Below are 23341 nucleotides of genomic sequence, written 5' to 3' on the forward strand. Positions count from 1 at the left end.
GAGAGTTACCTATAAAGCAAAACCAGATGCACTGCAACTGCTCTTTTAAATATCACATCAGTGGGATGAGGTGGCTCTTTTATTTTACCTCCCCTGGCAGGAAGCTGAGTATAACTTAAAACATAGCTTGAGAAATCAAGGAAGTCACTATTGTCTTCCGTCAGGCTTGTCCTGTTGTTTCTCCACTTTGATCAAATTTTTAATCAAATTATTTATAAAATCAAATAATACCTTAGTTTCAATGTGCCTTTATATTTCTCTGGAAATCCTGGAAAAGGAAGAATTTACTTGTAGTAAGAGTTGAGGGTGGTATGAACCCAGTCTTCCTGAACTCATTAAGTAGCCTAGGAAACAGCTACATAATTTTAGCACATATAAGGACTATAAGGAAATCCTTATATGCGCTAAAAATTACGGTAATGGAGGGTTCCCCCCAGTAATGTCCCCCCTAAGAGAAAACATAAGCTTCTTTTTACACCTACTACAACCTGCATCAAAGCAAAGATAGTCACAAGGATTTTAGTTCCCAGATTCTCCACCCTCCACCCAGTATAACTGGGATTATCTGGCTCAGAATTAACAGCTCAGGGGAAGTAGTGACACTTGGTGGCTTCCAGAGCCAAGCATGGTAGTTTATACTTCCGGGGTTTCTCTTTTCCTCCCACACCCTAACATTAAAGATTTCCCCAAGGTACAGTCCTAAATCCTCTGCTCTCCTCCTTAATCTCTTTCCCCTGGAGAAATGAAGTGCTGGTAAAATTTCATCTCTCACTGCAATTGCTCAGATCTTAAATCTCTATCTCTACCTCTGACCCCTCTTCTGAATTTCAGGTCTTTTTATCACTAACTGCAGCTGCATTTGGAAATCCTGCCCCCTAACCAGGTCTAAACAACTTACTCCTGACCTTCCTTCTCCTTAGACTATCTTTCCTCTTGCTGCCTACTAGCATTTAGGACCATTGCTCCAATTCCCAGGCTTTGGGACAGTTGCATAGCAGCCCTGAAAAAAGAAACCAGGCACCTGCTGAGCAGGATTGCCTTAGGATCGCAAACCCACCTTGATAGCTTTCCCAGACAAGTGGCAAACACAACCATAAACATTTAAACAGAACACAATTTGTAACCCACTCCCTGCGCCCCCAAAATTAGATGAGGACTCTCTCTTACATTCAGGAATTCCAAACAATAGATCAGTTTTTAAAAAAAAAAAGGAAAAGGAATATCTTAGGATTTTTGCCATTTGTTACAGTTTAGAGTTTTAACGTCATTTACGCTGAATGTAATCAGAGAGGAGAGGAGAATGGAAGGGAGTGAGAGAACGTGGTGTATTTGGCACATTTCCTGCCAATCTACAGATAAAGAATTGCTACCTGCCTTTGTGCTGTTATGTTACTGTCCTTTATATATAATAACTTTTCTTAAGCTTTTTCTTGGGAAACGAATGACATTTTTACAAATCAAAAATGGTACACAGAAATAGAAAAAAAATTACACTTTAAAAATTACATCAAGTTAGGCTATAAAACTAAAGTATGGAATATGAGGCAGCATAAGATTTTAAAAAACTTATTCGTCTTAGTTATGAGATTTTACTTGATTTATAAAGCATTCTCTTTTGAATGACAGAATCCATAATTTAATTCTATAACAACGCAAATGCACAGCAACACTACCTTACCAGAGACTGCTTCTTATGTTAAAGAAAGCTTATAAAGAAAAAAAAAAAAACCCTGCATTTTCTATCCAAACAATAGATGAGAACAAATAATTTAACATCAATGTTATCTGTGGAACACAATATTTCAAAAGAAAGCCAAGCCCCTCAAGTTTTTTCAAAACGACTTTAGGACTCAGGATAATATATTTATATGCACAACACTTGGTGATAACAAATCTCCCCTGTATTCATTCTTCAAGAGGCCCAAACTTAATTATAGGCCAAAATACTTTAATTGGAGTTGGGGAGAGGGTGGCAAACTTTGTTCTTGACGTTTGCTAACATTTGCTTTTAGTCCTTGTAGGGGATTAAGGCTTTGGTAAGCATGTAGGAATGGGATGGGGTGGAGGTTGAGGAGGGATCTGCCCAGCACAGTATGTAATCACTTACTGTTTTTGTCCTTTGGAAAACCAGCGACTATGGAGTAGAAAGGTTCCAATGTTTTCCTGAGGCCAGCTAAGCACCCTGAATGGGCCACAAGACTCCCTATCACATCAGGTCTATAACAGCCCAGAAACCATCTTGGGCTGAAAAAAATCACCCATTGTGTTTCCCAAGCCAAGTCAATGGTGCCCAAGCCCTCCTTCTAGACCCACAGGTTCAGAGGTGCCATGTGCTCAGTGCAAAGTAGGAGACCATGTCATAAACGACTCTAAATGTCGTACCTGTGAAAACTGCCATCCACTGGTAGAGCTGGCTCTATCCTAAAAACAGCAGCTAAGGCTGGTCAAGACGTGTAAACCTCTCTCCCTCCCCTCCACAGACACACAAAATTAAAGCATTGAAGAGATTAGAGTGCAAGCTCATTTAGGCTCGCCTCAATTTCACTCCTTTTCCATTTCCTTTGGCCTTAAAAAACACATCATTCTCATTGGGTTTTTCACTGTGATACGGAGTCAGGAAAATAGCAAAGTGATTCAATGGGAAAGTGATTCTCTGCTGAAATAAGCACTACTATATCTATGAATCTTCCCGCTCCCCTTTCCCATCTACTCTCTTTGAAAAAGCACCCAAAAAGCAGCAGGGGAATAAATGACCAATGAAATTTCTGAAATATATCGGCATCAAAAAGTTGATGACAGACAAAGGAAAAAGTTGCAGAGCATTCATAAAACCTCCAAAATTCAATCTATTTCCTTTTTCCTACCTTCAGGCTTTTCACAAATGAGTACAAAGAGTACTTGACTGAAAGAGAAAAGTAGCATTGCAGAGATTCAAATCCCACCTAAGTCTTGGGAGTTATGAGAGTGAGAGTCTGTCAGAGACAAGACTTCCCAGGCACTTGGTGGTAGAAAACCCCTGTGAAGTGTACTTTTTTATGTTCATGAGAGAAAGCTCTACCATCCATCAGAATAAGAAAAGGACCCCAGGAAGCTGAAAATTACCCTTTGTCAGTCACCAGTATATTAACAGGAACAGCTGTTTGCAGAATGACTTGCTTCTTCAAATACATTAGGAATTATGGGGGGAAAAAAGCTCTCAAATACAGTGGTAACTGGATCACCTTTTCTAAGACATCTCACTGCTCTCCTAGACTATCAAGAGTTAAAAGTTAAATGTTAAATAAAGGCAATGAATAGATGATTTGATTTCTATGAAAAAAATTATTTCATTTTAATGATCACGTGTTAAATGAAATATCCTCTTGATTATACTGCCCCACTGAAACATACTTACATATGCATAGACATGGCTTCTCAGAGGAAGTAACAGTAATTTTAGAATTACAAATGACATGTAGTAGGTTGCCTGGTTCCTACAACCATCACGGACCTATTAAGGGCTAGGAACAATCTGAAATGGCTAAAAGTGAGGCAACATGAACATAAACTGAGCATTAGTCAGATATCAGTATACTAACGGCAAATTTCCCACTTTCTTCCTCTTAGAGTTCTGTCTTTATAAAAATGGATATCCTCCAGTATTGTAACATCTATGAATATTGATATATATGCACAAAAAGCATCCTTAAAATCTTGCATACAACTTTTAATTTAAATTTGGGATGCAGACAAAAAATCTTTTAAAAAAAGTCTTTATTAAACCATTTCCTGAGTTTACTGAAGGCAAAATTAATGAGCCAGCCAAGCACTCCCCCCACTGCAGTCGGCACTGCATCTCTGCTGAACTCTGCTTTCCTTTTTTTAAAATTTATTTTATTGAAGTATAGATGATTTACACTGTCGTGTTAATTTCTGCTGTACAGCAAAGCGACTCAGTTATACATATATACACATTCTTTTTCATACTCTTTTCCATTATGGTTTACCACAGGATATTGAATATAGTGCCCTGTGCTGTACAGTAGGACCTCGTTGTTTATCCATCCTACATATAGTTTGCATCTGCTAATCCCAAACTCATGAACTCTGCTTTCTTGACATCCCACATACACATATACAGGGCAATGACTTCGGTGCAAACCAGACACCAAGTCTGAAGAGGTAAGAAGCTGGAAGGAGGGCAGAAGAATTTTCTCGCCTATCTGCCTCAAGAAATCTTTCAGGGCTTCCCTGGTGGCGCAGTGGTTGAGAATCTGCCTGCCAATGCAGGGGACGCGGGTTCGAGCCCTGGTCTGGGAAGATCCCACATGCCGCGGAGCAACTAGGCCCGTGAGCCACAGTTGCTGAGCCTGCGCGTCTGGAGCCCGTGCTCCGCAACAAGAGAGGCCGCGATAGTGAGAGGCCCGCGCACCGCGATGAAGAGTGGCCCCCGCTTGCCGCAACTAGAGAAAGCCCTCGCACAGAAACGAAGACCCAACACAGCCATAAATAAATAAATAAATACTTTAAAAAAAAAAAAGAAATCTTTCAAATGGTGACCTCCAAAAGATGAAGGGAGGAATAGGCTCAACAATCACACCATTGTTCTCTGCAACAGCCCAATAAGATAACCTGATTACCAGAATGGGAACATTTAGGGCTGAACCGGATTGTAAGGAACATCGGTGCACCTTTATCTTACAGAGAAAGTGAAGGCCAAATTGATGAGGTGGCTTGTCCTAATTAACAAGCAGCTCAGTAAGGACAGAAGCCAAGTTTGCAGACTCTCACTACCCAATATGGATTTTCAGTTCAAATGACTCTTTCTCTGTAAAGATCTTCCTGAACCCCTCTCCCCACCCCACCCCCACTTCCCTCTCCCTCGTTCGTGTCTCCAGCCGCATCTTGTACTCCCTTCTATCATAGCACTTATCACTGTGTACATTGATACATAGTTTGCATGCCTATCTCCCCATTCCACTTTGAGTTTGTCTAAAGGCAGGACTATATCTTCCTCATCTTTGAACCTCCAGGGCTGTTTCTGTGCCTGGTGAAGAGTGACCACTCCATAAAAGTTTGCTGAATGAATGAATAAACTTTGTGAGAATAATTTTATAGGGCATCACACTAAGTCGGCCTTAGAGGCCTAATTGCTTCTCTTGCCATTTCCTTTCCTAAGTTCTTTCTTCTTCCTCCAAGAAGAGAACAAGAGGCAACACATGACTGAGGCTGTTCCTGGTTTTCTGTTGCAAGTGAACCGTTATTCTATTCAGCTCCAGAAAATAGCTAATTTGTAACAATTTTTTTTCTATGAATATATACTCTGGGGTGTGTGTGACCATCATGGCTGAAAAATCCTGGTAATTCAGTATAACTGAATCAGAAATGTTAGGAACCCATGAGGCACAGACACACAAACCCTGGTCTAATTCCCAGGGGTCTGTGGTCACAAGAACCCCCAGGATATAGGGGCCCACAGAGCTGAATAAAGGAACCTGCAGCAGATTCATATTTAATCAACACCTGGGCCTGCACAAGGGGAGCACTGCATTTCTAGGGTCAGCTTAGAATAAACTGCCTTCTCCAACTGCTCCATCCCCACCCTGCATTTCTCTAACCGGCTGCAAGTCAAATTCCCTGAAGCTACTGAGACAAAGGTGGAATACAAGGCTTCAGGATAATCACATCGGCTGGAGCTTTCTTGTGCATCTCTATTGCATACGCTGACTTCTTACAAGAAAAATGTTCCCGCTGTGCTTGAAGACCCATGTTCAGCTGCATTCACATTAAACATTTATTTTCAAATAATCATTAGCTTGAAATTTTTTTAAAGAGCAAATAACACCAAAAATCATAGTTGCTGGTCATAGTGAAACCAAGCCTGTCTCCCCAATACCCCGGATCTGCTTCCTGCCCACCCCCCAATTTTTCCCCTCTGGTCTAATCAAATACCTTCAACTGCTTGAGAAAAATATTAACTGGATATCTGTTCAATAATATGCTCCTCAGGAATGTATGATCTCTGTTTACAAAACAGCCAACCAGAATCAAATTAAAACCCAAAGACAATTGAAGCACACTGGTGCCGAGTTACCAAAAGTCAGAAGGCGTTTCCGATGCTAAGGATTCACGGAAGCTGTCTTCAAAGTAGCTGATGGCTGCCAACGTAAAATGTCATTAAAATACAGAAAAAAAGGAAAGAAAAAAAGAATGGCATTGAATTTGTTACTCCAAGAAATCAAATACACAAAATCATGCAACTTCAAGAAGCTACTTACTACATAGGCTTTGTTACGAAACAACATAAAGGGGTCTCTCCCTTGGCCCTTAGGCAGTCAAACCTCTGGCTCTCAGGGTTCCCGCGGCTTCCTTTTCCGGGCACCCCATCCAGTCACTAACCACAGCGATTTGGAACCAGGACAAAAAGGATGCCGGCTGCTTGCACCCTTTCTTCCCAGCTAGGGCTTCTGCCTGGGATCCTATCTAGGGTTGCCAGATTTATCAAATGGAAACACAGGACTCCCAATCAAGTTTGAATTTCAAATGAACAAGGACTAATTTTTTAGGATAAGTATGCCCCATACAAAATATTATCTGGCAACCCTCTCCCTATCTATTCTCCACCCTTGTGAGTTGAGCTAAATAAAGTCAAATCCTCAAAAACCCATTTTCCTCCCTTTACCTTAAGGTCAGAAGCAGCCCCCTCTACGGAATCAGCCCAGACTCTACTAGGCCTTCAGTTGCCCGGAGCAAAGCAGAAGACACTCTCAGCGCCAGCTTACCTGACCAGCTGCAAGGAATTTAAGGAAGTTGACTGTTGGAGAAAGCAATTTTTTATTCCCTGGCTCCTCCCACCAAAAGCTTCGCACGGCTCCCTACCCAGTCAGCCAGTCCGCTTTCCCAACCACCGTGCGTGGCGCAACAGTATATTCAAATGACTTTGATGCCTGCCTGCCGGAGCTCCTCCTTTAAACTGGGATGGGGGGAGGGCGTGGTGAGTGACCACCATGCCGAACTCCTGACTCTAAATTTATATACATTTTTTTGAACATATGAATTATTACAGGAAGATGAGGCTTTTATGTTTTTAAGGTTTTTGTTAGTGGGGGGAGGGAGAGGAGGGCAGGTTAACTTTAATTTCTTCAGTCCTGTCGGTGGCATACTCAAATTCAAGCAAAAGTCATCCATTAAAGCCCAGGAAAACATCTGCTTAAGTATTATGTTTCTACATGCACACATAAGATCGATGCAGATACATATTCAAAACCTGCAAAAAATGGCATGAATAGCCATTATTTGCATAGATGTCTTTTTCAGTCAACCCTTGATTACTCATATTAAAAGAGAGGGAGATGTAGAGGGGCATGGTTAATTCTAATGAACAAAATAATATATTCAGCAAAAATGGTAATGCATAACAGCCCCACATGACAGAACAGGTATATCACAGAAGTGGCAATGGTGAACATTTAGGAATCAGTTACTAGACACAATCCTGAATTTATTTTTTATTAAGATTGCAGTCTCCTTTGTTGGAATTATCAAAGAGTCAGAATTAGTAAGGTCAGAGAGAATGAAATTGTACTTCACTGGGGAAGCTTATATGTTATAGACAACATGTCATAGAAACATTAAATAGTAAAGCTGGAAAGGCTCTTAGAGATCCTTCAGTCTGTGTACCACAGACCGCTATTCCCAAGAGAGGAGCCTCAGAAACTGAGCTTCCTGGTGAAACACTTGTAAGGAATGGCACACTCTGTTCACCTCTTGGAGATTAACAGTCCGCCGGAGCATAGTAAAGGTTCCCTCTCACATGTCCTAGAGTAAAGAAACCTGCTGACTTTTGTTAACTGAAACACAGTTCAATCGCAGAAACCATGCCTCCTTTTTTTTTCCCATAAGATACCTTCTAACATATCTCGTTAGAGAATCCTTATGAAAATACTGATTTAATTCAACTCCCTCCTACTAAAGCTCAAAGCAAGCCCCATGGCATACAGTGAACTCCAAGGAACTGGATCGTCCGTTGAAATGACATTGAACATTCCTGCCCATACTCGGATCTCCGCACAGCTAACAAGATACAGATTTTTCCTATGATGGCTACAAAGAAAGATCCCACAGTCAGCTTCCCAGCGCTCCCTGCCAAAGTTGTAAGTTCTGCCAGAGCTTTCCAAATGGCTGCCGGGGCTTTCTTCTTTTGTTTGAATGCTTCAGTCAGGTAACTTCTGAAATCACAACTTCAAGCCTTCTCTGTCTAACTGGCTTTCCTACACTGTGACTTCTATCCCTTGAAACCATGCCAGTTACCTTAGGTTTTCCATGACTTAAGGGTCTCAAGAGAGTTTTAACGGCACTAAAACTTGGGAAGTAGGAATGTATTTGGCAATCCCTCCAATTCCTAAGGGTCTTAGTTGTGCACTAAACTTAAACCTTGCGGTTTCCACTTGGCAAAGTTAAATTTCCTGTCTCCAAGTAAAAAGAAAGTTTCAAAGAAGAATTAAATGTAGACAAATATCTTGCAAACTTAAGGGGAGTAAAAGGTGAGAAAGGCACTGATTATTGTTCAGATGTAAACAATTTATCTTTGCAACGCTCAGTATGCTGCTAAGAATAAATTAAATAATTACATCTCTAGAGCCAGCCATGTATCCCTCCACCCAGAGGTTATATAAAGGGCAGATACAGTTATTGATTTACCTCTGCATTTTTGAAATTAGAGGCACAGATAAAAATCAGTCTTTTTTTTTTGCTAGACATAAGTTTTCTTTCAGATAAAGAAATTTAAAAGCATGATACCAAATGGTTGTTTACAGGGTCTTGCTAAATTCATAAGTAGAAATCATGTTTCAAATGCCAGAGCCAAATGTATCCACTTTAAGCATTTTTCTCACAATCCTACCCAACTACCAAACTAATACCAAATATGCAATTTCCAAGCAGAAAAGTTTACTTGGTGACATGGACTGCATTAAAATGCTTTGAGGCATGGACTAGCTCTACATTTTGTTAATGATAAATATATTTTTATCACCAAAAGCCTTACTGAAACCTTTATGCTAACTTGTTATTAAAACTGTAGGCATTTTAGAGTATCAGACAAATCTCCAAAGAAAACTCCAAACTCCAAATGCACTGTGTATTTAAATAAAGTGGGTTTTTTTTTTAGCCAAGTGATTCTTTATTAGGCCAAGTTGCTGTTTGTTTTTGTTCTGACATAAAAGCAAGCAATTTATTGATATAAATTCTTTCTCTTTTAAAAATAAAGATCTATTTAGCCTGGCCTGAATATCTACCAAATATATTAAGTTTCATCCAAAATGTATTTCAGAGATGTGAACAGAACCGACAATGTTCTAGATGAAACTACCGAGACTACTTTTTAAAAAATATGTTTAAAAATGATCCTCTCTCAGTCTTACTTAGTAAATATAGCAACCTTGTTAAACTCACCTTCTGCTTTCAGTGAGCAGTTAATATTTGATGATGATGAAACTGTTCCTGGTATTTAAAGAACTAAACAAGGCCATCCACAAACAATGTAACTAGAAATGGGGTTGTTTAAAGAAGATAAAATGATAAATGGAAGTTTTACGTTTTAAAATAAATCAATCCCTCAACCATAAATGTCTCATATCTTTACAGAGAAAAAGTTGAAATATGACCCCTGCCAAAGAATGCCTATCTCCAAATCTAAAACAAAGTAAAGCAAAGGACAGCGAAAGTTAATTAGTTTTAAAAATCTATTAATTGTTCTCCGCAAGTCAGTTTAAGCAGCTAGAAGAGTTGGTGGGCGAACAGTGCACTTGTAAGGATGCAGTGTTTCTTAAAACCATAAACCCTCTATATTAAGCACAACAAGGTTTCTAAGGTCTAGTCACTGCCTTTTAATTAGTGGAATCCTTATTCTGGTGAGGGGAAAAATAGGAAAAATAAAACAAATCCCTAGCTTCATTGTGCCTTCCCTGAAAATCAGAATAAAATTAGAAAACTTCAGAAAACATGTCTTTCTGAAAAAAAAAAAAGAGCCCAGTTTATGTGTCTCTTATACAAAGTAAATCAAATTCCATTCTAGAAAAATATTTGATCAAGTGATACAGCGAAATAAACTAGGCCATGTAAAACATCAGTGTGCCAATATTTCACAGTTATTTTTCTACTAAAGATAACTGGAGCATTTAACTGGTTTTGTTTTGTTTCATGTTTTACAGACTCTAGTATATAAGGTCAAATGACCCTTCAGATGTGAACTAATTCTGACCATTTATGAGTGGGCTACAGAATAATTTTATCTACAGGTTTGGCTCATGTAACTTGGCATGTGATGATTGTTGACACACATTTAGAGACCACACTGAGGCCCTTGTAAAATTATATTTTCCATTAATATCATGAAAGTAGTCATAATGACACAACTCATTTGAGGGATTTATTGAACGCTGTGGTCAGGTTTGCATTTTTTTTCACATCATGACCACCTGAATAATAATAACAACTGACTTTATAGTAAGTATATTTACCACGTGCCAGACACTGTTCAAAGTGCTTTACACGCATTACCTCATATAGTCTTCACAATATAACCCTAGGAAGTCAGTGGTTTACTGAAGAACTGAGGCACAGAGAGGTGAAGAAACACGCTCAAGGTAACAGAACGAACGTCGCAGAGCTGTGATTTGAACCCAGGTGGTCTGAGTCTGCAGCTCACATTCCTAACTAGTACACTAATGCCTCACAACACCGTGGTGTGCTAACCTGAGGAATGAGCTCATTCAAATATTTCTAATTGTTGGGTCACTATTTTCCTTCTAAGATTATAATAAAGATTGCATACCAACTAGCCGTTAGGTATGTCCAGAAACTATTTAATAGATAAATGTATGCCAAGTGGGCTGTTTTGTTAAGTACCTGGGGATCTTAGGTGACTTGAAAACGAATAAGACAAGATAACTGAGTGTCCAATGTTTTTTACACCGCATCCACCTGAATAACTTTACTGTGTATTTACCATGTGCTGGGCACTGTTCAAAGTGCTTTAAACGGATTATGAAGTCTTTCATCCTAACCAAAGCAGAACAATTAGTACATATATCTCATCTCTTAGCACAGCTTTTTAGCAAATGTCTGCATGATAGAATTTTGCCAGTTGGTCTGGGAGAAGCAGTGTCCTGGAATCAGGAGTCCGGTTATGAGAGCTTAAGCACAAATGACCATGACCTGACAAAAGTAACAGTCCTGCAAAACCCCATGGACATAGAGAACAGATGGAAGTGGGGCTCAGTGAAAGGGTTGGTTGTGTGCCTTTTGTGACTATTATTATTACCACTCTAAAAGAAGAATCTTAAAAAAAAAAAAAATAACCACCACGGCAGTGCCATTTAGAAGCAGGTTTACTCAGACCATAAACGTCTGGGTGCTGTAGGTTCAACACTATGACAAAGCAGAGAAAATCCCAAACAATGACAAAAGATCAACCTTATCACAAAGAAGTACAAAGTGTTCGTCTGAAGCATTTCATTCCACAAAGAACACAGACAAATAAGAATTCACACACACCACACATACCACTTCACAAAAGACTACGCCACCAAAAGCTCAGTTTTAGTGGGGATTTGACTTAAATGACCAGAGAATGTATAAACTTTGAGATGGTGCAACATGGGGTGATGATTTGTGGGCCTGGGAACTAGGATTTGACTTTTTCAATGCTCCAACTCTGCCTGTGAGCAAGAGTTATGTTTATTTATTTTCTTTTCTATATTGTCAATTTATTTTTGGTTAAGTAAACATTATTCACAAAATAAGACGAAAGACTTCAAATGCAAATCAACATGTAAATGTATCAGGTAAACATATAAACATGATGTAAACATAACAATTCTATTCACTCTAACTTAGCATTCAGGTTTTTCCACAGCTTTTAAAAGACAAAATATTCTAGGTATTTGCTGATGATGTAGTAGGGAACCTAGATCTTATATAAGTGACTAGACAATTGAACGTGTAGAATCCAAAAGGGTACTTATACTTTTAAAGACAATTTGATAGGGAAAATAATAATGATAAATAAATCCAATGTTGAAATGAATCAGCTGTTTGGAATCAGGTTGCAGGCAGTTCATACTCTGACTTCTAACACATTTATTCCGAGACAAAGCAGGAATAAATCTAAATTTTTAATATGAATGCAGTATTTTACTAAATATGAATGCAGTACTTTATTAGGAAGAGGGCTAAACTGGGATTTAAGTGTCCTGGATTCTAATTACCTTTAGATCATGGCTAAATTATTTTCCAATTCTGTTAATCAGTTTTTCTAGGAATAATTCCTGCCCCTACATACTTCATAAGTACTTTGAAAGAATAAAGGGAAAAAGAGAAATTTAGTATGCTTTGGAAGTAAAATCAGTAAAAAAAATATTTATTTTCTTTATTAGTTAGTTAGAACTAAAATTGTTGCTGTGAATTAAGTATAAAAACTTCAATACATTACAAAGTATGTTTTACCATTTTACCTCCCCACAGAAGATAATGCATTATTATATGAGGAATCCTTGATTTTGTGAGTAATAAGATTATCATGTGCCTAGAGAGGGAATTTATATACAATGTTAGAAAACCAAGGACGCTTCTCTTCTTAGAACCAGATATTGTTATAGTTGCTGCTCCCACAGCTCAGTGGTAACAGTAGGTGAAAGAGCAGAGGATAAAGAAGCAGATCCAAGCTTTAATCTTATCCTTGCAAATAACTGAAAAGAGAAAGGAATTATTGCTCCCTTTACAATTGGCAATAAGCCAGTGCCTACTTAGAAGACCAGTTTATCTAGTCAAGAGGCACTTCTCTACCATCACAAGCTTCTTACTTTAAGATCTCACATAATGAAAATTCACTTTAGAATCATAATGAATAAAACATTCAAAGTAATCTCTATCATATGAAAAAGTTGGAAGTGTCACGTTTTTTGGTTGGTACTTTTTATATTTTAATTTTGCCAAAACTGCTGTTATATTTTATTTATAACACATATTAAAAGGATATAAAGAAATCAAGCAAGTCATTTTTTTCCTGGTAAGTTAGGAGGATACAGCAAAACAAGCTTTAGGCTATAAGAGAAGATGTTAATGGTGCTTAAAATACTAACAAGTAATTAATTATAGCAAAGGGATTTTGACTATTATTTATATAAGTTGGTAAAATAATAAAAATGAATCTCATTATAAAACTGTTTCTAAATATTTGAAGTTTTTCATTTTTCTAATTTTTCATCTCAACAGGCCCAACTGCTTAGAAGCCAAGATTGACTCATATAAATGTGAAACACGTTGGAACATACATACTTATATATTGAATATTCTTATTATACTGAATATATATTTCTATTGTAAAGAACTAATAATAAATATATATTATATATGTTATATACATATATAAGCCCTTTTTGTCCCCACACTTGCTGCATATAAAACTTTGAAAGTCCACTTGTGGCAGCTAGCAACACCTACAATAGACCTTTTGGGGTATAAAAAAGTCACTAATCCTTCCAAAGGGTTACAAGAGACAAGTGATTAAAATAATCTTTTTCTTCTTGGTTTCATACATTTACACACCAGTGTTATTCTTGCCCAGCTACCTGTGATGAGATGTGCCATGGGAAGTTTCTATGTGCTCCACAAAAAGAGGGTTCTGTGGCAAAAGAATTTTGAGCAATGTTGAGTGTAACAGAAGTAAACTGCTCTTTCGTGCAGTACGTCTCAGAGCCTTATCTCAGCTAATAAGCACTGTGGTGCTCCCTAGGGAGAGAAATATAATAAGTTTCCCAAAGATATATAAGTCTTCCAGAACAGATGTCATTTTCTTTCCACCAGATCTGAGTATAAACAATAAGCCAAGGATGACACCGTTTGAACAAAAGTGGGAAAAAAGGAAAAAGCATTGAGGGAGTAATACAGAGTGCTGAGAATTCTGAAACTGAGAAACATTATCTTTAGTTGATACTCTCTTGGACTGTTAGGGTTTTCTCTAAACCAGTGGTCCTCAAACTTGAGTGTTCATCAGAATCACCAGGAGGGCTTTTTGAAACACAGACTGTCAGAGCCACCTTCAAAGTTTCTGACTCAGCAGTTCTGGGTGGGGCCCAAGAATTTACATTTCTAACAAGTTCCCAGGTGAAGCTGGTGCTGCTAGTCAGCCAACAACACGTTCCCAACACTGTGGGAACGCTGTCTTATCGAACAATAGATTTAGCTATTTACTAAGCATTTTCTTATGTCGCTGATAATCAGTTTCTAAAAGGTCATATCGACGGGATTTTGATATCTTAATTCCACATCTCTGACCTCAGTAATGATGTTAGCAGTCGTATAAAAGAAGGCCAGTCCAGGTCACACAAAAAAAAGGATTGGACCTCTCAAGATTCTATTCTACTACTCCTAGGAAACACATTCATTTTCTGTTTACAAAGTAGTGCTATTAGTTATAAAGGTAAGTATATAAGAGCTCCGTATTACATGTTGCCTACATTTGCTCTACAAATCTCCCCAGAGTGTTTTTCAAAATGTTTGCTACGTACCCAAATTTAAGCAGATAAAGGATTTTCTAGTAAACTCTCCTCGGCTCTCCAATAAATTAATACCTTTACTCACTGCAGAAACCACACTCATTTGAAAGTACTACCTCTTCTCCTCACCCCCAAAAAAGACATCTGGATAAAAGACAAGCTCAAAGGAGGGAAATACTTTTCACATCAAATAAGCAAACAACCCAATGTTGACCACAGCATTTCAACATGGATAACCAAAAGGTGAAGTATTGATAGACTCCCAAACCTCAAAGCAAGCACCAAATACAAAGTTCATCCGTTGTACCCTGCAGTGATGCAGTAAGGAAACAGGACATCCCATACAACACTTTGTCCTTTTCATTGTGAAGAAAATAAATACCTGGCTAAGGAGTTCCAAGTATTTGTTATCCTTTCCTTTCTGATTAAGAATAGTCTCAGCAGTACTCGGGTTACTTCTGAGTATCACTGGCAGCCTATTTAAATCTGAAGCCCCCAGTTTGCAATACCATAATGCTTGCAATACATTGACACGTCTAAATGAAAAACACTCAAATAGCTTAATAAGCTGTAAATAAGAAATTCAGAAATAGAATTAGCCCCTTCCCTTGCCCTCTCACTAGTTATACAACTACATTCTTCCAAAAGGGCTTGGAAACAACTTACAAGAAAGACACACTTCCAAAAACACCATTGTCATGGGCCTAAAGAGTAAGAGTGATATAATGGGGAAGGTGGTGATAATTACATCAAAAACTTCAAAAATCTCGATAAGGTTAATCGCTTCAGCTGGGCCCTAAATGTAGCTCTGAGCTTTCTGGCAACCATTGTAAAGAGGAAAATGTATTGAACTGCATTGTTCTTATTGCTTGATAAAAGAAAGTACACTGGTTAATAAGCACCTCTCTGTAAAAAAGACTGCTGGATACTATGGAAGACAATGAATAGCGCAGGGAACCTGCCCACAAGGCGTTTGCCTATCTTATCTCTTCTGCAACTGCAGAGACCTGAGGAGTGTTGCTGAGAGGGGCTCTAGCACTTGACATTATGGGACAAAAATCAAAGGAAAACAGTGGGGTAGAAATCAAAGGTGACTAAACTAGGGGTCTAGAGGTGCTATTGAGGAGGAGGAGAAATTTGATGGGGAGAATGAGACGTCTCTGAGCCATAATTAATCACAGCTCTTCATTTTTGCTTCAAGGAAAGCCAAGGAGTTTATAATGGAGTTTATAATGTGTGATAAAAATGGCACAAATAACTCTCTCTCTGGCAGAGTCTCACTTTCTCTATCACCACCCCCCCCTTCATTAGTATGTTATTTTATTCATTACACTTTCATTCTGGTTTTGCTTCAAATACATTATTATTGGAGCTGAAGTATTTCAGAATGAAAAGCTTTTCTCAAATAGGTGTCTCCGAATTTCTTCTTTTTCCTCTACAATCTCCGGCATGGAAGTAATGTCACTTTTTTCCTTAAGTGTTTCTCTAGTGGGAGAATAGGAGATTTGGGGGAGGAATAGTGAAATATGATTAAATACATTTTAACAGTAATATTTCGTAGATGGAATAAATGTCATGTGCCACCGGAGTGAGGCCTTGAGAATTTGGGAAGAGTGAAAGAGGGTCTTGGTTTTGTCTTAGTTGTCAGTTGCCTATTAAAATATGCAAGTCACAATTATGGATATTATTGTAAACTATTAATGACATCAGCTGAATGCTGCTAAATACTTAAAACCATTTTAAGTTTCCTTCTTTGTTGAAACATTTTTCTAAAATGGTCCAGGTACTTTTCTTATTTTTGAAGTAGAGTCAGTTGCCCAAACCTGAATCACATCTCGATTACTAAGGATTGCACCCAAGGCCTCAGGATGTCTGTCCTGAAAAACAGAAATCACTATGCCAAATGGAGATGAAGATGGAGAGCGTATAAGAGATTGAGCTGACTGCACAAATACCAAGGTACAGCTCATAAGCCTAGAAATCCTTTTTTAAAATTCCATCTTGAAATTAGTTTCCCATTTCTTATTATTTTCCCATTTCTTTTAAAAAGCATATTGCTAGGTAAGTTTATTTTAAAATGTCAATGCACAGGCTCTCTCTCTAAGAATTTTTCTTTGCCTTTCTATGCTCAAACTCTTCAGACTTTTTAAATATCACTGTACATTCGAAGCAATCGTTATTGATTAAACTTTAAATATATATTTTTATTGGATTAGGCAGTCACCTTTTACACAAAACCCTTTTCTGCAGATTATGACCTGGTACTTGACTCAGAATGACCTTATTAGTGCTTATCATGCTTCCAAGAATACCTTTATTTGCAAGCTAGCCATTTGCTGTAAAATTCAATTTCAAACATTTTAAGGCAAAAAATGATGCTTGAATATTACTAGATTATCACACTAATTACTTTAAAATAATATGTAACAGTGGCCATTCAGTAAATTTTTAAAAAATCCACATAGAGGGTAAAAACACTCAAAATGCTAAATTTGGAGAGTATCCAAGGCGTTTGGCCAATGAACATTTCTATAATGCTAAGGGACAGAATTAAATTCACAAAAATCAGCAATCTGTAGGCCATGAAATCTAGGTTAAAATGTGGTTAAGTGAGGAAAGTTGGCACATGGGTGTATACAATTTTCATTCATATTTAGGTAAAAACTGAACTGGGAGTAGAAGTACAGATGCAGGTGGAGAGATGACTAGGCACCTTGCAGGGGAGCCCATATTGGTTCTCCCTCTGTCAAAGCGATTCAACAAGCTCATGTTTCATTCAGTGAACACTTTTCAAGCTCCCAATATGTACTACGTGTGCTAGGCACAAAAGCTGTGGTGGTGAACAAGACACCGTCTAATGTGAAACCAAAAAAAAGTATGACAAATCTTCATTTCAAATTCAATGAAATTGGATATTAAGGTGAACACAATAGCAGTAGGTGGAAGTAGTATTTCAACCAACCCCCTCTTACTTAACCATGTTGACTTGAGCAGCATCTTAACTGCATCACTGGCTTCTCCTTCCCACTGCCACCTCCTAATTCAAATTCTTATCATTTCATACCTTCAATATGAAGCTTTCTAAGCTTCAATAGCAGCTTTCTAAGAGGTCCCCCTGTGGCCAGTCTCTTTTGCTCTATCCATTCATCTTGCATAGGCTGATGATGCCATTTCTCTACTCAAAATTGTCAGATTCTTCAGAGCTACAAAATCAAGTTCAAGCTCCTCACTTCCTTTTAAGGCTACTCCTCTACCAACACAAGCTCTATGCTTCAGCCAGGCTGACTTAACACTCGACTCCCCAAATCCACACTACAGTTTTTTCCCCTCTGTCTTTGCTTAGGTTATCCTTTCTGCCTGGAATGTCTTCCTGTCTCTCCTTCCAAGAATATCTCACACGGTACCTCTCCCATGACTACTTCTTTAACCACCACAGCTGGATGTAATCCCAGCCCTCCCTCCCCCCTTGGACTCTTTTAGTGGTTCGTTTGTACCTGGCTTATGGCACATAACACAAGCAGCTTCATACTAAAAGGTCAGGCAGGGACCATATCTTCCATAACTTTGTATTCTGTGCAGTACTCTGCCCTGTGCCTAACAAGTAATAGTTTTCAATAAATGTTTGTTGAATGAATCATTTCTTTGGGGAATTGAATGTATATAGATAGAACTCTTAATGGATTTAACAGGACTTTCAGCATTAAATGACCCCTGACATTTATAAAATCCTTGTAGTAAACCACAAGCAATAGTCCTGCAAATTGAGTACTGCTGCTTGCTCTTGTATGAAGAGAAACAGAGGTAGGTAGGATTCTCATGACTTCCTCAAGGCCACACAAGGAGCCTTGGTTAGAGCTGTTATTACAAGTCAGCATTTTCTATGTTTATGCCACTTGCTGATACCATGCTTCACATCAAGCATTTCCATGGTTACATCTGTTGTTCACCCAAGAAAGAGGCATTTATCAAGACTACCTCTAAGGCCTCTATGGAAAATAAGACAGTATTCCAAAATATATACAATGGAATATTATTCAGCCATGAGAAAGAAGGAAATCCTGCCTTTTTTGGCAATATGCATGTACCTTGAAGGCCAGACACAGAAAGACAAATACTGCACAATTTCACTGATATGAGGAATCTAAAAAAGCTAAACTCATAGAAACAGAGTAGAATGGAGGTTACCAGGGACTGCGGGTGGGGAAAATGGACAGATGTGGTCAAAGGGTACAAACTTCCAGTTATAAGGTGAATATGTTATGGCAATCTAAGATACAGCATCGTGACTATAGTGAACAAAACTGTATTATATACTTGACAGTTGCTTAAGAGAGTAAGTCTTAAAACGTTCTTACCACAAAAAGAGCAATTATGTGAGGTGATAGAGGTGTTAACTAACCTTATTGTGGTCATCATTTCCCAATATATACTTGTATCAAATCATCACGTTGTACACCTTAAACTTACACAATGTTATATGTCAATTAAATCTCACTAAAGCTGGAAAAAATCCTTCCTCTAGTGGGGTACTAGCAGAATAAAAATGGACAATTTAAAAATTTTTTTCAGTTACTTGGAACTAAGTTAAGATTGAATTTGTTTCTATATAGAATGCTTTCCCGGCTAATAGAAAAAGCGAAATAACCAGGAAATGGCAAAAACAAACAAACAAACAAGAAAACTCTAGAGATTATGTTTTTACAAAAGTTGGAAAAAATTTAAGTTCGTTGAATAAAGTATGTGATAAATATAAACATTAACAACAGAAAAACAACTTCTGGGATAGGTATTTAGCAAATGTTTTAAAACCACACAGAGTTCTTAAACATATTGAACCTTCTCAAACGGTTACTTCAGGGTTACTATTTTTTCATAAATAGGATGAACAACAATTTTAAGGCACTATGACAATGTGATCTTAAAACAATGTCATCTTAAAAATATAGTCTCCAAAATGTATTTGGAATGGAATAAGAGATGATTGATACTATAATGCTGCCTACTCAATGTACCTAGACACATATAAAAGATGGGTTAAGAGTTAAAAGTCACAGAGAAAAAGGTTTTCTGTTTGCATTTCTGCATCCTAGAGACAGAAATTAGAACCTTAGTACTATCTAGTTAGCTGGCAAATCATGGCTGACACATAGGATATCTCTTACTTAGTTCAGGAAATTTGTCATATTTAACACATATCACTGTGGACTCTATGTTTTCAAGCTGTTGGATGGTTTTCAGTGTGGAAACTGCCTTCACTGTCCACTGTCTACCCACAAGAACGTGTGTAGGAGCAAAAGGCTAATCTCTTTTCTACAAATTCCCAGCGGGTAAATAAAGATCTGAATTTCAACAACAACAAAAAATATGTCCATTTACAATAGAAAAAAAAAAGTCCAATTGAAAGCATACATTGACATGCCTATGACCAAGCAACAGCCGCAAAAACCGAAGGATCGTATTGTCACATTTACTTCAGTAAGTAACAGAGTTTGACATGACACTAAGCCATATTATACAAGCTCATCAGGAATAATATTGGAAAAATAATTTACTCCAACTCTAGACAACATGGTTAAGCCCAAAGAGTGGAGATTATTTACAAAACAAAAGGTCGTAGACCAAATGGAATCATTTACTGACTTTTAAGAAAACAGTATCAAGAAAGACAGGAAAAAGCATGAGTTTAACTTCTCATTACGTCTAGCAGTAAAACTTGACCCTGTGGTGAGAACTGAAGGCACAGAAATAAAAACATTGAAAACCTAAGCAGGGTTGCAAATCTGGATTAGACAGCAACAGCAACAAAAACCATAAATTTAAGAAACCGAAGACTGATTACACAGTGGAGGAAACACAGAAAAAAAAAATGAAAAGATTATTTAGAGATAATGAGGAAAGAACAGATGGCTAAAATTCCCCTGGAATATATAACCCTGTAGGTCAACAATCAAGCGGCCGGCTGAGATAGAGGAAAACAAGGCAAACTTGGGGACTTTACAATCAGAAACCTAATCTGTAAGGGCAAAAACAGCAGTGAGTAAATGATGTTCTATGAATAAAGTCATGTTCCTAGAAGAACTAATTGCTATTTCCAGATGCACAGAAGTACCTTGTATCCACATTTCACAAAAACGTGAAGTAAAGAAAAAAACAATATTTATAATGACTTCATATAGCTATGTGACATGAGAGAATTATTATATGATCAAGTAAGATCAGACATCTATTTCCCTAACATGTAAAGAGCTTCTTCCACACAAAAGAGTTGACATATAGTAGACAGTTCTCAAACTTCAGATATTCAGATCTCTCGTACTAAATGGGGTTCCTGTGACAAAGGGTCCATCTTAATGGTACCAAATTGTGGTTGAAGAATACATCCCTGGCCATATCACAAGTCCTTTCTTACCAGGTAGCCAATTGCAGCCTTGGCTGCAAGGGGGAGAGAGAAATAATCTTGAGCTATGCTTCCATAAAGCAACATTTTAAATTCATTGGATTAGATTCCAAATTCTTTTACAAAACTGTATTTGACCCATAACAAGGCTGAGCTGCTACTGCAATGTTTTCAGTTAATCTGTGACAGGTACCTCGCTAGCTGGCCAGGACTTTGTACTAATGAGTATATCTATAACAGCATCAGACATCAAAGAGTTTCATGCAGTGAAGATATACATGATCCACAGCCCGTTACAATCCCCGATTCTGGCTAGCTAACTCAGCAATGCAGGGTTTGGAGAAAAGGATGGACGAGGGAGTAGAGACAGCTCCATGTTCTGACTCTTGGTGATTAAACAAAGCTTAGTATCACTAAGTTAGATAACGTGGTCTAAAAATAAAAACATCCTGCCTCTCTTCCTCCTTCCCTTCAAAATTAATAGCCCAAATGACTGTCAGAGAACTAAATACGAAACTTTAATTAAAGTCTTCATCTAAACACAATGTCATGAAACAATAAATGAGGGAGAGATTAGGAAAGGGAAAGGTGACTTTTCCCCCTTTTGAAGTAACAGAAAGTGAAGGAGAAACACAAAACGTTGAAAACAGGGCATCCCAATGTCACGTGGCACAGTCTGACATGATAAGCACTGGATACTTTTGGTTTAGTAAAACAATAGCCCAGTGTTTGCTTCGACAGCACATATTCTAAAATTGGAAAGATACAGAGAAGACTAGCATGGCTCCCGCACAAGGATGACACAAAAATTCGTGACGCGTTCCATATTTTTGAGCAGTATGTTTCTTCTCTTAGAATTAAATGAATGCTGCAAAGATCAAAAACAAACAAAACACAATGAGCCCAAATGATGTTTTCTCCATCTCCTTCACCACAGGAAAAAAGACTGAAATGATTAGAAGAACACTGAAGTTCTCAGGATCTTTTGATAACTGCTTATGTGACATTGGACAGGGACTCTCCCTCACTGGATCTCCAGTTTCCTATCTGTAAATGGTAACAATCTGAAATGAATGTTCTACATTCAAAATTTTTGATTTGCTAGGCTTGTGAAGCGCTGTTATGGGTATGAGTGCTTTCTTAACTATTTAAATTATCCAACCCATCTAGTTAGTTGACGTTAGTCCCAAGACCAGCCACTGCATGGATTTCAGAGTTTTCTCATTACCATACCCAAAGTTTAAAAAAAAGAAGAAAGAAAAATTAAAAGAAACAAAAGGACTTACCTGGTGGCACAGTGGTTAAGAATCCGCCTGCCAATGCAGGGGACACCGGTTCAAGCCCTGGTCTGGGAAGATCCCATATGCTGTGAAGCAAATAAGCCCGTGTGCCACAACTACTTAACTTGCGCTCTAGAGCTCATGAGCCACAACTACTGAAGCCCGCGTGCCTAGAGCCCGTACTCCGCAACAAGAGAAACCATGGCAATGAGAAGCCCGCGCACTGCAACCAAGAGTAGCCCCCGCTCGCCGCAACTAGGGAAAGTCCGCGCACAGCAACAAAGACCCAATGCAGCCAAAAATTTAATTAATTAATTAATTTAAAAGATTTTTAAAAAGAAACAATAATACTCCACTGTATTTCTGAGCATCAAAAGACAGGAGATGCATGTGCAAGACTAAGAAAGTTCTTTTTTAAATTATTATTTATTTATTTATTTATTTTTTGGTTGTGTTGGGTCTTCGTTTCTGTGCGAGGGCTTCCTCTAGTTGCAGCAAGCGGGGGCCACTCTTCATTGCGGTGCGCGGGCCTCTCACTATCGTGGCCTCTCGTTGCGGAGCACAGGCTCCAGACGCGCAGGCTCAGTAGTTGTGGCTCACGGGCCTAGTTGCTCCGCAGCATGTGGGATCCTCCCAGACCAGGGCTCGAACCCGTGTCTCCTGCATTAGCAGGCAGATTCTCAACCACTGCGCCACCAGGGAAGCCCGAAAGTTCTTTTTAAAACATTTAACTTTGAAATAATTTTAGACTTACAGAGAAATTACAAAAATAATACAGAGCGCCCCTGGAGACCCTTAACTCAGATTCCTGTAATGTCAATAACTTACATACCATATATAGCACAGTTATCAAAACCAGGAAATTATCTTTACTACAATACCATTAAGTAAACTAGAGACCTTATTTGAATTTCACCAATTTTCCCCCTAATGTCCTCTCTCTGCTCCAGTATCCAATCCAGGATCCCACATTGCATTTACTTGTCATGTTTATTTAGTCTCCTCCAATCTGTGACAGTTTCTCAGTCTTTCCTCATCTCTTGGTCCATTTTCTCCTCCCTCCCTTTCTTGATTGACAGTTAGTAGAGAAGTGTGTTACCTATCACTTCTAAGATGGACACTCCCAC

The 23341-nt window shown here is 38.3% G+C and overlaps 1 protein-coding gene and 1 non-coding gene across 14 annotated transcripts in view; one reads left to right on the top strand and one right to left on the bottom strand.

Moving 5' to 3' along the window:
• Positions 1-23341, bottom strand: part of MBNL3 (muscleblind like splicing regulator 3) — a 105678-nt gene that overhangs the window by 27025 nt on the left and 55312 nt on the right. Inside the window, exon 1 of one of the 13 annotated variants that reach the window (XM_061179222.1) lies at positions 6662-6742. The exons of 11 other annotated variants lie outside the window; for them this stretch is intronic. The gene's annotated coding sequence lies outside the window, so the exon portion shown is untranslated. Of the gene's footprint in view, positions 1-6073; positions 6141-6661; positions 6743-23341 lie in introns of those variants that run through there. One more of the 13 variants, XM_061179223.1, reaches the window with a different exon arrangement.
• On the top strand, positions 21660-21766 carry LOC133082862 (U6 spliceosomal RNA). Its single transcript, XR_009699077.1, has one exon. It is a non-coding gene; the product is annotated as a U6 spliceosomal RNA (small nuclear RNA).

Source organism: Eubalaena glacialis, chromosome X, assembly GCF_028564815.1.
Source record: "Eubalaena glacialis isolate mEubGla1 chromosome X, mEubGla1.1.hap2.+ XY, whole genome shotgun sequence".
Classification (NCBI taxonomy): Eukaryota; Metazoa; Chordata; class Mammalia; order Artiodactyla; family Balaenidae; genus Eubalaena; species Eubalaena glacialis.